General features: G+C 39.7%; 1 protein-coding gene across 17 annotated transcripts in view; it reads right to left on the reverse strand.

Annotated features, from left to right (window-relative positions):
• APBB2 (amyloid beta precursor protein binding family B member 2) overlaps window positions 1–15404 on the reverse strand; it is a 168000-nt gene that overhangs the window by 114654 nt on the left and 37942 nt on the right. The window contains exon 2 of one of the 17 annotated variants that reach the window (XM_085577813.1): window positions 10832–10944. The exons of the other annotated variants lie outside the window; for them this stretch is intronic. The gene's annotated coding sequence lies outside the window, so the exon portion shown is untranslated. The remainder of the gene's footprint in view (window positions 1–10831; window positions 10945–15404) is intronic. 17 annotated transcript variants of the gene reach the window in all.

A 15404-nucleotide genomic window follows, 5' to 3' on the forward strand; every position in this document is an offset into this window, starting at 1 on the left:
GGACTCAACATAATGATGGCTAATAAAACTCATGGAACATGGGGTGGAGAAGAAGGCTGTTGTCACAACCCAAGAATTCCCCAACACTTTCAGCATCTACCTTTCTCTCCATCCTGCCTTCTTTGGCAGTAGTTTTTGCCAAATCCACAGAAAGAGGCATCAAACACACTAATTCACTTACTGTCCTACAAGGCCAAAAGGAAAATTGCATCACTTAGATGGTTTTACCTTCCAAAATTTCTGAAGGTCAGGAAGAAGCGTTTCTTTCACAACTAGTGGATAAAACACTGAAATGCACATGGCACTGTTTTATTTATGAACCCTGACAAGTCCAATGAAACTGAAACAGATTTGGTGTTCCACTACTGGCAGGAGGGGTCCCTCTCTTCCCCTTCCAGGTTAAAAATCATACTCTGGACGCCCTCCTGGAAAGGACAGGTGGAGGCCTCTGGTCCTCCTGGGACATGGGCAAGTGTCCTTTGCTCCCCACGATGAAGACTGACCAGGGTTCACTGCAGAGGAGACTGTGAGGAGGGAAAGTCTCAATATTTATGAAGGATACTCAGGTCTCTTCCATTCATTTTAGTGATTCTTTTATTTAAAAATATCCAAAGCAGATACTGAAATGTGGTTTTTGTTCTCCCTTTTAAGGTTTTGATCAGAAGGTGGCGCATGTGTGTGGGACTACAACATTTATGCTACTTTGGCCCAAAACTGTATTTTCATTTTAGCAAATCCTCCTCACCATTGCCTTCAAAACGCTTCTGCAGACCTTCATATTGCCAGTGACTGCTCCCAAACACCAGGGTATTACTTCAGTCCTCTGGCTGCATGACTTACTGCTTTTCCCAAGTCTTATTGTCTGCTGCACAGACACCAAGTCAGAAGAAAGCAAAGCACTGGGTGACACTGAAGCAGAATTAATCTTCAGCCTTGGAGTGGTTGACATCTCCCAGTGCACAGCACTGACTTTGGTTCACATGGTCCCATCATATTGCATGCTCCAAAAAGCCCACTTTGAATTGTGTTCTGCCACTAGTTACATACAAATCATACTACCTCACCATTAAAAGCTTTCATGGAAATACCCTACACTTACAGCCTGAGAGAATTGGTATTTTCACTAGTGAGTAATTCAGACTCCTAAGAGTAAACCAGACAGCCATGGCAAGGAGCTGTTCCAGAGAGACACATGCTACTCTGGTGTGAGGTCTCAGCACACATATATCCAACATGCAAAAGCCATTGGAACAGGGACAGCTTAGAAACATCCAGAACACAGCTCCAGCACTTCAGGGCCCTGCCTGAAGCAGGTTTGCAATGTGCTGAGCATCGTCCCAGCAGCACAACTAAGCCTTGTGTCCCCCTTTCTGTCCCTGAGTCCACTCCTCTCCAGCTTTCAGTATCATTGCAATCATGACTCACAACAAGAACCAGACAATTCCTGCTAATACAGAACTGTCTGAGCAAACACCTGGGCTGAGGCTGACAGTCTCCAGGCTGTTATGCCAAAAGCACAGCACGATCAGCACGGGTACGTTATCATCAACAGCAACTCTTCAATCAAGTACCACTGCAGCATATTTTCCCCCCAGCGGATGGCAATCAAGCCATATTTTCTGTTTCCTCATCTGCCCTGACCCAAATTTTAGAGCTCACAAAAGCCCAATACACAATCTGATGATAGCACTTCAGCAGCAAAACAAGTATGCTTTGAAAACACTTAAGCGGCTGAGTTTAGAAGAATTTTAAAAGCCTTAAAAGTGGAAATAAAAACTTGAATCAATATTTGAAAACAAAGCAGTCTGGCATTTCTCTCAAAAAATCTTATTCTTAGCATGAGGGGGTGCAGCACAACTAACCAAACAATTTTCAAGTATATTTTAGGAGTAACTTTCACACAGGCATCATATTTTGAAGAAGGAATTGAAAGCTAATATATGTGACAGAGACCAACCATGAGGGTTAGAAGCAACTAAAGATGCTCTTCCATAAGCTGCCTAGGGAGAAAAACATCTCCAAGTTACATGACTTCTTAGCAGACACACCATACTTGAGACCAGGTTTTATCTGTCACTTACAGACCTGTGGGTGATGAGTATTCAGGTCACACACACACCTCTTCTGCAGCAACCCACAGCACAACTATCCATGTGATAAACACCCACGGCACAGTAGAAGCTAGAGGCAATGAATAATGCAGGAGATCCAGTCACTCTACCACATCACATACCCATGGGATATGGAGGCAGCACTTCAACTTAAGTCATCCTTCCCCCTCCAGGGCGCAAGCATGCTCTTTAGTAATTCTCTCTTCACCTCAGGTTCTGCATATACATTAACAAGTCAAACCCAGCAAACCAGGACAAGCAGTTACAGAAGAAATAGGGACACAGAAAAGCAGTGCACCCTCTCACAAGATCATATTAAAATATCACATCATCTGCTCAGTTAAAGAGCTCCATAAACCAGGAACAGTTTCCCCAAAAACGTAGTCCTTTGTTGACACTTCCCAAGAGATGCACTTTCCTCACCATTAAGACAATAATTCTCAAAGCATTAGCTAAACTAAGATAAATTAAAACAGAGCCACACTCAGCCTTCACTTATAACTCTGCCTTAATGAAGACAGGTTATTAAATGTGCACTGCAAAGCTGAAAGAAAATCTGAATTTGCAAGTCACCTCCATAAAAGAAGGCACAAATTCTCCCAGTAAGTCACATAAGTTATTAATTCCTATTCTGAATACTATTACCACTGTATACCACTATTACCACTGTATACTTCTCTACAACCCTTCTTGATATTCTTCAGTACTTTCCACAGCTTATGCTGCACACAACAAAGTGCTCGATTTAGAGCATTCATGAGACCCATCACACCAGGGCAAGGCACAGAGACAACAGGTATCATGACACAAGGCACTTGGCAATGCCAGCTTGGCTTCTCTAGCACACTCTGCCTTTCAGTGTGCTGCTTAGTCAGCCACTGCCAGCACGGCTGGCCTTCACACAGCTTTTCCCTTACCTGGGCATCCACTCATACTGAAGATCTAATATGCCATTGGAAGGGCACATCTCTGTCTCACATCTGTGTTGTTGCATGCTATTTCTTGGACATTATTTTCATATACCAAAGAAAATCTGTATAGGAAAGCTGATGCAGCAAGAAAGCACACTGCATTCATTAATGCCCAGGCAGACTCTTAGATTGCATGCCTAAAATAACTGCAACAAAAAGAAAAAAGAGACAGAATAAAGTCTCATGTCTATCTCCAGTTTCAGTCATAATCAACTTTAATGATGCTGTTACAAGAACTCAGAATTTCAGCTTCAAAGCTAGCTAAAAGACAATAAAGAATTTCTAACTTCAACAACATGTACTAACAGAAATCATACTGATTCTGCACACCAGGGCAACATATTCAAAACTTTTTTCCTATATGTGCTCAGTTGTAAAAAAGGATCATCTTATCTTCCTTACAAGTCTCTCTGTCACTCTAGTTTGCTGTGGGACAAAATTTTTAAAAAAAATTTACAGCATTTTTTTGCCCCACGCTAGAAGACGTTTATGCAAGCCTTTGAAAGGTTTGGAATAGACCATTGCATACATGCTTAATAGAACAGGTTTGATAGCTACTTATAATAGTGATTCTGCCTTAATTCTATCTCCATCACCTCAAATATAACAACTGTTAAGAGTTTGGGGGCTTTTGGGTTGGCTTTTTGTTTGGTCTGTTTGTTTTTTTAACAAAACAGGATCAGATAGTACTACTTGGAATTATTTCTTGCTCAAAAGAACTAGTGGTTAACAGAAAAAAATCTTTAGTTACCTTTTTCCTTTATTAATCATCATTTATTGGTGAGCTGATTCACTATCTACAGTTGATCTCTTAAGTAAGTAAAATATTTTATCAGTTTTTTTTTCACTTAACATTAGTTCTAGTGCTATGCAGTATTTTCTCAAATCACTACCTCTTATAGGGAGCCCTGTTATCAGGTGCAATCACCTGATAAAAAGAATGAGATTAATTTTCCAATCATCTTCAAAAAACACTCACATTTTTCCTACTGTCTTAAAAACTCGTATGAGGCTAAAATTTCTTATCTAATTTATTTACTTCTACTGTTTTTACTGTCTTTTTTTTTTTTAACCAACTTGAGGCTTCTGACAGAAGAGATCCTGCAGTTTCTCCTGAGAAAAGAATAATTAACTATTCTAGAAACAACAGGATAAAATACTTTTTCCAGGGAAGAGAAATTGAAAAGATAGAAGATACAAACTTATCAGGTACAGAAAGGTCCAGAGAACCACTACTCAAAGAAAAAACTCAAAGAATGGCTGTCCCATAACAAGAACCAGAGAAGTAGGTCCTGTATCCTACATTTGCTTCCTTCATGGACCAATGAGTTCCCATTCTTCTCAGTACGACTCAAACTGCAGAACAGCATTAACTATGCCTCTACCAAAATATACCAAGTTTTCCTTTACCATCTTACTGGCTTCAAGAGTTTATTCCTCTGAGCTTAACCATATTCTACCCTGAAACATGCAAACATACTCTTAATTTATTTGAAAAATCTTTTCCAACAGTTGCAGACAAATCATCAAATCCAAACAACCACATGCCCCAAGACCACAATCAGCAATTCTTTAAAAAGATGTTAAAAAAAAAAAAGTAATTTCTCAGTAACAACTTCTGCTCATGTTTGATGACACCTCCAAGAACTACAATGCATGTCCACAAGTCTGATGTGGCATTTACTCATAAATACAAATCCAATATTGATTATGAAGCTTTTCCAAAAGACAACCACTTTAAAATAGAAAAGCAACAGTAACACTGCAGAACAATTATTACCTATATTGCTTTGCCCAAAATAAATTCATTTATGTTCTTTCCAAGGTCTTCACTCCTAAAGTTTTAAGACCTAGATTTTTATTAACAACTGTTGTGTTTCTATCTATTTTTTAAAATAAGCTCGTTTACAAAATACATAAGAAGCATCTATGTCTGTATTAAATCAACAAGGTTTTAAATTAATTTCCTTTGAATTGAAAGGAAATTTTCCTACAGGACATCTCACGCACTTAATTAAGCAGTCAAATGGTTTTATATTTATACATCATGTCAATAATAGAAAGTCAAACCACAGAAATTAATATTTCACTTCAATATTGCAGTCTTCAGTAAAATAGCCTGTACATTGCTAAATTATTTTCATTAAAAGACAGGAATGCCATCTCAGAGCAGACCTGATTTAAGCAGGTGTTACCAGATGCTCCAGAAGGAAGCAATAAAATTCCCTAATAATTCCTCACTAATAATATTGCCTTGCTCTAGCTCACTTAGATCCCTATAATTTCTGTCTATGAATTAAAACCTTTTATCATCTCTCTGTTTTATCTAAGGCCTCAATTCCAGAGAATTACATTGATTTTTTTTCTAATTTATGCAGAACCATCCATTTCAGTAAGACACCAAGGGGAGTCAAATATAACCACAATGAGAGGAATCTCATCTCTGAACACTGTGTGCTCAAATTGATTTTAAGACAGAATAAGAAGCAGGGGTTTTTCCCCCTAAAGACTGCCCTGGATGTGTATTGCAGTACTTTGTCCTAGCTTTTCAAGAATGCCAGCTATGTTTAGCATTTTGCTTGGAGGTACTGCAGGAATGTAGGGTCAGCAACAGCCACAGGTGGTCAAATTTACTCAAAACAGTTAAGTTAATCAGTACAGCAAAAAAATCTAACCCGTTGAAGAAATACAGCAGGACTGGATAGCTTCTAAAATGAGTACTGACAAAGGCTAGAAGCTGGCTTGGACAGGAGAGTTCTGGGGCTGTCTATGTATTGATCCTCTCTGGCTAAACAGTGACGAAAGATGTAAAGTATTATGAAATCAAAAAGAAGGTGCTCTACAACAAGAAGCAAAGTATATGATAGAACAAATTGAACTGAAATACTGATAAAGGTCTTGAGGAGGCCTGCAATAAATCAAAGGAAATTTAATGACCAAACTTAGACTGAGGTCTGTGTCACAACTGGAAAATAAAATTCAAAACTCTTTGTTGTTTAAAAATAATTTTCCACCAAGTCACCTCCAAGTGGAACTTGTTAGTGTTCAAGTGGAGAATTACAGCTCTAGGAAACAAAATCCCTGACCAGTCACACGCCATGGTTGAACCTAGACAGCTGAAATGGGACCACCTGAAAGTCAAAAACATTAAAATTCTATATCAGACCCTTCAAAACCTAAATGGCACCAGAAGTGGCTAGATAGTAGTATGTGAAGTAAGCATCTACAATCTCTTCTGAAGTCACAAATGACAAGAACAATAACCCCCATTTTATGACTCCAGTTTAGCCACCTGGGAAGCTGGTTATCCTCAGAGCTACTGAGGGAGAACTAGCAGCTTCAAGACTTCCTGTCAGAGATAAGAGTGTATATATGTGTATATACATATGTATAAGTATGCATGTGAATGGACACAGGCACACAATCTACATGCCTGCAAGACCAGCTAACTCAATTTAAAGTTAACTTATCCCCATAGTTAAAAGCAACAGTGAAATTTAGTATTATATTTAAGCTCAGTATAAATTTGAAATATGCAAAAACAAGAGCTAGAAGAGTCTTTAATTTTAAGCTGGCAGAACTTAAATAAGAATACAGCCCTGTACTAAACAAGTCAAACTCCATGTATGAACAGACAGTGCTCACAAGCAATCATTTTATGTACATTCAGCTGCAGAAAGTAAAAGTCAGAGTTGCTGTTTCACAGCCAGCAGAGTGATGGTAACTGTACAGTTTTACATCTACACTGATTTAAGCCGACTGTCCTTTTCAGCAGCACTTAGCCTTGAGACTGGCTCCACCTCCTCATCCCAGAGACATGTCACAAAGATGCATCTTCTTTGAGAGATTAGTTTTCAGCTGGGTCCTCAAATTAAACAGATTGAACAGGGGGCCACAGCTAGATTCAACAAGGCATGCTGTAATAGCTCGAAGAAGATGGATTGACACCCTTAAACAGTTGCTGTTAACAGCTTTTAAAACATTAATTTTGGAGCAGTCCAAAGTGATGTGAAACCATGCCCATAATCTTTCACCATGCCTCTAAATTTTGTTGAAAGATGTCACATCTGGCACATGTGACAGGTCAAGAGCACTGTCAGCACTAATGGTTTGGATGACACGTAACCAGTGTGCTCAGCTCTTCCCTGCCCACTCTTTTTTCAGTACTTAAAAATAGAAGAATAAAAAAATAATAAAGAAAGAAATTTAATTGGGGTAACATCAGAAGCTTACAGAAATCCGCACATCCTGATCTAATTTCAGCACAGCCAAATAGATCATCCTCATTCTCTGAAGGAGGATGAATAGCTGGCCCAGGGACAGACCTGCTCCTTGCAGCCTGGGAAAGAAAGGGAAGGGTGATCTCGGCATCGGCCACGCAAAAGCCCCCTCCAAGGATCTAGAAGTTTCTGACATTTACTGCCCACAGTAGCAAGCATTTTAAAAGAAATACCTTATGTCAGAAACATCAGCCAGGCTGGGCAATACCCAGGAGGAGTCCTGGGAGCTTCAGCAGACTCAGGAGACAGAGTACAACAAGCAGCAACCAGGTTTCACTTGGAGAAACATCACGCAAGTCCCCATACACTGCATACCTGGTCAGAGAAGCATTTACCTGACAGAGATGACAGTACCCCTGCAAATTGAAGTTTATGTAACAGTGGCAATAGTATTAGAGTAGAAACAAAGACAAAGCTTGAGAAAGCACCAATATTATAGTTCAAAGGCAGCTGAAGTTAAGAAAATATAACAAAAAACCAGGGAAGTGTTCTGCCACAAAGGTACTTTCAGTTGCAATAATTTAGGCATAATCTTAAATCAATGAAGAATGCTTTGGTGTAACTGAGAAGAAAACTTTGTTCATAGCAGTAATTAGCAGACAAAAACTGTTCCAAATGAAATCAGTGGAGCTAAGATTCTGTACCCTGTATTCATTATTAAGATCAGTGGGTTTTTTGCATTCCTTTTCAGTCACATATCCATTTAGCCAGAAATTCACAAAAACTTTAGACAAATTAATGTACAAACAAATAATTTATTAAAATAATTTCCCATAAAATATACCAAGACAGATATCTGTTTAAAAACCTGACTTGAGAGGATGCCTTAAAATTCTCAGTGTGTCCATGCTAGTCATCACCCACATCTGATCTCCTGGCATATTTATTGCCAATCATCTTTCCAGCTTATCCTGTTTCTTTTCTGTCTGTACTTTCAACAAGGAGCCTGTGAACTATCTTTTAAAGATAGTCTGCTAAAATAAATAAAAAGTCAAACCTATTTCTACTTAGCAAAAAAAAAAAAAAAAAAAAATCCATAATTACTATAGCACAGGCATGCTGCTGTATGTTTAAACCTTAACAAAGAGAATTAAAAAAAACCCCAAAAAACAGTTATTGCTATTCAGCAAGTATTCCTATGACACAGGTTTTCCTGGTCATCTTTTTGCAAGATCACTGTATTAAAGCAGCAGAGAATACTTTTAAGAGCTTACCACACTCAATGAAATATTACTCCAGAAGACAAAGTCCTAATTAGGGATACCAGTATGCAAAACTCACACTGCAGAGGTTCAGACCATTAGATTTCTACATCCTTCTTTGCTGGTCATCTCACAGGCACATGAGGACTTATGCTTAAACTTAACACAATTCTGATGTGGCTGGTACAGTCAGCAAAAACACAGCCTCCAAACTTAAGAGAATGGAGTAGCTAAGTTATGGCAGACCAGGCTGACTACAGTGCTGTAGTAACTGTGCCAATTCTGTGAATGCTGACAACCAGGAAAGAGACTGTGCTTTGTATAAGCTAAGTAAAGATTTCTATTATGATGGCTTAAATAAAACAGACCCCAAGAGAGGAAATAAATGTTACCCAAGTCATGTGGCATGTTTACTCTTCTCAAGTGCAGTAGACAGTGACCCTCCCAGACCGGAGACAGCATTTCCTTGCCAGGGTCATGTCCACTTCCCTCCTTGGTGAAAAACACTTTTAAATAATTTGAATTTTGCCACTGGCCTGGTTTCAGTGCATGTTCTGATTTCTTATTTGTAATTACTTATGCTTCTCAAAAATAGAGAGGCTATCAGGTAATAAAAAGTTAACCCAAACCATCTCCTCTCTTCCCTGATTCTGAGAAAGATCAATGCTGACAGTCAAAAAGACTTCTGAAGGCATAACTTCTAAAGAAAATTACAATACTCTTTTCACTCAAATTGGTATATTTTGTTCCAAAGACAGGTCTCTATGGGGGGACTGACACTGACTGGATGCCAGGTGCACACCAAAGCTATTCTATCACTGACCTCCTTAACAGCACAAGGGAGACAAAGGTCCAGGATCACGATATGGACAGGAGAGATCACTCACCAGTCCTCACCTCATCGTGGGCAGACATCCCTCACCTCATCATGGGCAAAACAACCTCCACTTGGGGAAATTGTAAATTATTGTCAATTAAATCAGATTAAGGAAATAAATCAAATGGAGAAAATAACATCAAATAACCAAACACCTTCCCCCAATCCCTCCCTTCTTCCCAGGCTTAACTTTACTCTTATTTTTTTCTACCTCCTTCCCACAGTTTTGCCAATGGACTGGGAATGTGGCCTGAAGTCAGGTCACCCCACGTTATCTCTGCTGCTCCTTCTTTCTCAGAGAAGGACTCCTCACATTCTTCCCCTGCCCCAACACATGGTCCCACCCACAGGAGACAACCCCAGAAACCTCTCCAGCCTGAGTCCTTCCAAGAGCTGCAGCTCTTCATGGGTTTCTGCTCACAGGGCACAGCCCTTCAGGCACAGGCTGCTTCAGCATGGTCCTTCACCAGGACCTAGTCCTGTCAACAATCCTGCTCCAGAGTGGGCTCCTCTCTCCACAGCACCACAGGTCCTGCCAGGAGCTTGTTCTAAATGGGCCTCCCATGAGGTCACAGCCTCCTTCCTCCTTCAGCCATCTACATGCTCCAGCATGGGGTCTTCCATGGCTGCAGGTGGATCTCTGCTCCACCATGGACTTCCATGGGCTGCAAGGGCACAGCTGCCTCACCATGGGCTGCAGAGGAATCTCTTCTCCAGCACCTGGAACACCTCCTCCCCCAACTTCTGCACTGACCTTGGTGTCTGCAGAGCTGCTACCAAATGGTAACATCTTCTCACTACTGGTAACATATGGTTTCCAGATTAATGGTAACACACATTCTCACTACTATCCTCTGCCTGCTACTGGTGCTGCAGAGTTTTTACACTCTTGTCTGCTATCCCGAAGGTACTACCACCACCACAGATGGACTCAGCCTTGGCCTGCGGTGGGTCCCTCTTGGAGCTGGCCGGCATTGTCTCTGTCACACACGGTGGAAGCTCCTGGCTTTGAATTAAAACCTCTTATCATCTCTCTGTTTTTTACCCCTGTAGCCCTCCACTACCAAAATCTTGCCATGTATACCCAATACATGCACACAGAGGCCCAAGGTACTGCCAGACCCCAGCAGCCCAGGCTGTGGCCAGTAACCACATCTGCCTTCTCCTGCCCTTTCTGAACTCCAGTGCCATCCAACAAGTGAGAAGCCAAATGTACTTACACTGCAGATAGTCTAACCAACTATTTTAAAACTTCATTCTTAAACAAAGGACATCTGCCTGTAAATACAAATACACAGCATAGCAGTCTGCTCTTTCCAAACATATGCTGCATTTTCTCCAGTTGAGAGGAAAGGGGTGGTTTTAAATAGTGACTAAAAATTTTGCTTACCATTCTCCATTCCAAAAGCAAAACTGTTGCTTTGCAATTAACATCAATTTTCTGATGCACAAAACAAGACCAATGGTAAAATTTAGGCCAATTTAGTCAAAGGTTGTCTTTACCTGACAAAGATACAAAATAACAAATATTTAGAACTCTATACTGCCTTTACATGCTTAGAACAAATGAACTTCCTTTAAAAAATAACTGTTTAAAACACTTTTCTTCTATGTTAGTGAGTAAATAACATCTAGAAACTGTATCTAAAGAAATCTTACACACACACACCCCGTTTCACTGTTGACATTCCCCATGACACAGACCAGCTTATTCACCAGTACATAGATACAACAGGGCCCTGTTGTGGATAATCAAGGTAAAGGTGGTAATCAAGTTTTATGTAAAAAGAAAAAAGCGATGGTGATTACTGAAGGAAATTAAACATAAGAACAGTTATTACAGTTGGGAAAAGATGGATATTTTAATGATTTTGAACAAGTGATTTTATTTCACCTGATCGTGGAAAGATCAGATCCTTCTTTTGCACTTAAAACCTGCTTCTCAACCCTCTATCTCCTGCTCAGAGATGTGCTTTTAGCAAGGATTATGTTGCCTTCATTTGCACAATAAGAGAGAACAACAGAAATTATAACAAACCTCAGACTCCTTAGGCTGAATCACTCCCACTCAAGTACAGTAAAAGCAAACACTTGCAACCATACAGCTGTATTAATTAGAATATAACTTCTGTAATACAAACATCTGTATTTATTTTTTTACCTATCAGTTGAACCAGCATCATTTACAAGATTTCTTTAAAATAAGCCATTGAAAAATCATAGCTGAGGCTAAACACAGAGTAACAGTACAGAGATCTAGGATTTTATTTCACTACTTACAAGGAGAAGGGCCTTATACAAATTGCTTAAGCTGATAGTAAGGTGATTTACAAACTGACTTAAAATCACAACCACCCCATGTAGTACCTGTGGCTTCTTGACAGATGTCTTAGAACAACTTGGAAGAGAGAATCTGTAACACCCTTTACAAGTGTATTAATAACTTGTTTTGATGCTTGGAGACCCTCAGTTGAGGTATAGCCTGTGCAAAAACACAGAGCTGGAGGAGTTCCATGACTTCCAAACTAGAGAACCATAGATCCAAAGAAGTGACAAACCAGTAAAGGAGACATGAAAAGACACAAAGAAAACCAAAGTGACCTATTACTCACAAATAAAACTATCTCAACAGTCAGAGAAGACTCAAGACTAACCATTCTTACGCCACAGCCCCCACAAGATAAGACCAGGAATTCAGCCAAACCTCCCCACACTATGCAGGCAAATTGAGTGAAGAACCTACTGTCACCTACTGCTGTAATTTAGCATCTTCTAATATTCTTAACTCCTAATTTCCAAGACAGTAGAGGCTTGCCAAAAGTCTGCAAAACATATCCAGAGCTACTGACAAAAGATAATACACAAGCACACATTATTACCAGTAGACCTCAGCTGCACAGTTATTTTGTGTTCTTATGGTTTCCTTAATTTCAGGCCCTTTATAACAAAACAAACAAAAAGCATCTACATAAAGATTGCTTGTTTTACGTGATAAACAAAGCAGCAATTTATGCTAGCTAATAGAAGAACAAATCTACCGTATAACTTCAACATTCCAAGGGATAAGAATAAGCAAGCAATAAATATCTCCATTTGAGTGAAGTCCAAAGTTAATATTAGAATAAATCTTAACTCACAGAAAACCCAAAGGTCTACAAATGGCCCTGACCTCACTGCATTTCTTCTAAAGCAATCCTTTTAGTTGCTCTGTTTGGTGGAATGCAGCTCTGAACAACAATAAATCTGAGGCTGAAGAATTTACAAAATACAAGGTAATGTATACATCTGAGTCAGTGACTGGACCATGTAAGAGTCAGAGATAGCCTTTCACATAACTACTGCACCAGCTCACTAGTGCTCAACATAGCAATCTAAAGGAGCAACTTCCCTCAGCAAGATGTCTCAAAACAGGGCAGGTTTAATCTTCACTCACATTGCTACACTGGCTGAGTTGTGAGCAAACATGCAGCTAACTAAGTTGACTGAGTTAGACTTAGACTGATCAATTGTTAAGGTGTCATGAATCACACTTTCCCCATAGCAGCTACAGGAGAAGTTGCTTGTTGTCTTACAGGAATAACCCAGTTCTTACACGACAATACCTGCAATTACTAAATAATGATCAATGTTGATAGTTGAACAACTATCTACTTGTACAGGCTTTTCAAAAGCATCTAACACTGATACAAAGCCCTGTGAAAGGATAACTCTTCCATGAAGAAAGTGAAAGGCCTGAGCTCATGCACATGTTGTTCTCTCTGGAGATGCTGCTTCTGTAGTATTCCACTTCCAGGCCCAGCTATCAAAAGAGCTGTCAGTGTGATGACTGATTTAACCCCCACACCAGCTGCAGCTGTCTTCCACAGCACAGGAGCTTTATACTGCTGATGCTTATGCTAGGGAAGTATTAGAAACATTTATTCTTGCTTTGCAGCATTTTCTTTTCTGACAGATTTCTGATGTCTGCAAAAACCCAAGGCCAAACTAGTGTCAAAGGTCCTTAAGCCAGCAGTGGCACAGAATGAACAAGAAAATTGCACCATGCAATCACAACAGGATAATTAGTATATATCTACTTTGTCAAAGGAACACAAACAGGGTGAGTAAAATACGTTCAGTAACCATTTGCTGCTGGAGGTTCTGTTAGAGGCAAGAAGCAATTTCTCACAGCACTGTCTCTTGGAGCATGCTGCAGGGATCAGCTGCTTCCTCATCACCTCTGAAAGGAAACTCAGAGGATTAACACCTCTGGGAATTCACACCCACAACACAGGCATAAAACAAGCAATATCTGATTTAGGCAGAGATCAGGAACAACAGCAATGGTGATATGCACAGCAAAATATTAAGGATTCAAGAGTAGAAAGCTGTATTTTTATCTTCTATGAAGATGAATGGAGATGAATACCCACTAGTGCATTTCATGCCTCTCTTCATTTTGGGTAATTCCAGCTGGCAAGATAGATCTCTTCCCTATTGCAATAAAGTCTTGATGTTTCTGAAAAAACACAACCCAAGGCACCAAAAATCCAACATCACTGTGCCCTGTGAAACAATAGAACTACACAAGTTTTGCTCCTCTGCAACAAATAGGTCCTTCTCCCCTTTTCTTAGAAATGCTTTAGTTTGGATTTCTAGACAGCTTCTGTTCAGCAGGTTTCCCACTCACCCACTCACCAGATGGCTCAGGCCATCCTGAGCCTCCCTGACCACAGGAAGCTCAGGGCAACCTTTTCTCTCACACCTCCTGATCTTCCTGAGCCTGGTTTGGCACCCTTTCAAGCAGCCTCCACAGGGAGTAGAGTGAATCTAAGCATGTATATAACTCACACTTGGTGTTATATAAAATCAAGCCACAGCGTTGGCTGAAACAAGAGGGCAAGGCCACATCATACAACATGCGGGGGGAAAGAAATCCCACAAAACAAACTCAAAGAATAAGGATTGCCTCCTCCACTAGTAATTCACTGGCTCAGCTGTAACATTAATTTTCATTTCATTTTTATTTTCAATTTACTCAGATCTATTTGGCTAAAAGGATGCTCTTCTGTTTATACGAACTCTTCTCCCAGTGTACCCAAACAGCTGAAGCTCTTTTTCAAGTGCTCCAAACTTGATGGATTACATACAGCTGCAAGGCTGCAAAGCTGGGTGATTTCACTTTACACTACAAGTTGTGGCAATTAAAAAATAAACAAATACAGAAATAAGTAGTATTGTTTCTCTGAAAGCTGCATAACTCCACCTCCCCATTCAACACCACACTAAGGCACATCCTGTGTACTTGGACATGGCTTGTGAGTACTGCCCAGTATCACACTGACCTTCCCTGCCAGAAGCTGGGGACTTCTAACATTTTCTCCTTATTTTCCAGTCTCCAATCTAGCAATTCTGTGCTGTTCTGTGAATCTCTGTTCCTTTGAAAAAGGGGAACAGAGTAGAGATAATAGCTAAAGCTGTCAAGCACCAGATATAAATCAGAAATCAAAAAAGCATACTATTAGTTTGCAGCTGAAATAGTTTCCATTGCAATTAAGTATATTTCAAGCTACATATATTTGTGCACTGAACTATAATTACTTGGGTAACTTATATACAACACAACTCTAGTGTTTTATGTAAATTCAACTTTTCTTTATAATATTAGTGAGAACTTCCTTCAATTTTGATGAGTTAGTACAGGAAAAGAAATGCAATGCCATATTAGCACAAATCTAAGGAAAGGATTGCTTAGCTAAAATTCCACCATTTACTGGTTTTGCAAGCATCTAAAAACACAGCCAACAGTCACCAGAATTGCTGAATATGGGTTTTTAGAAAGTGGGACACACAAAAAGAGCAAAATTGCAGATCCATCAAAAAAATCACTTTGAGTTCAGGTCAGCTTCTTATCACAAAGATTTTTCAAAATTACTACTGAAATAACTATTTCTTTTTTGGCAGGACATCAAGAAAAAAAGACT

The sequence above is a fragment of the Lonchura striata genome, chromosome 4, assembly GCF_050655825.1.
Source record: "Lonchura striata isolate lonStrDom1 chromosome 4, ASM5065582v1, whole genome shotgun sequence".
In the NCBI taxonomy this organism is placed as follows: Eukaryota; Metazoa; Chordata; class Aves; order Passeriformes; family Estrildidae; genus Lonchura; species Lonchura striata.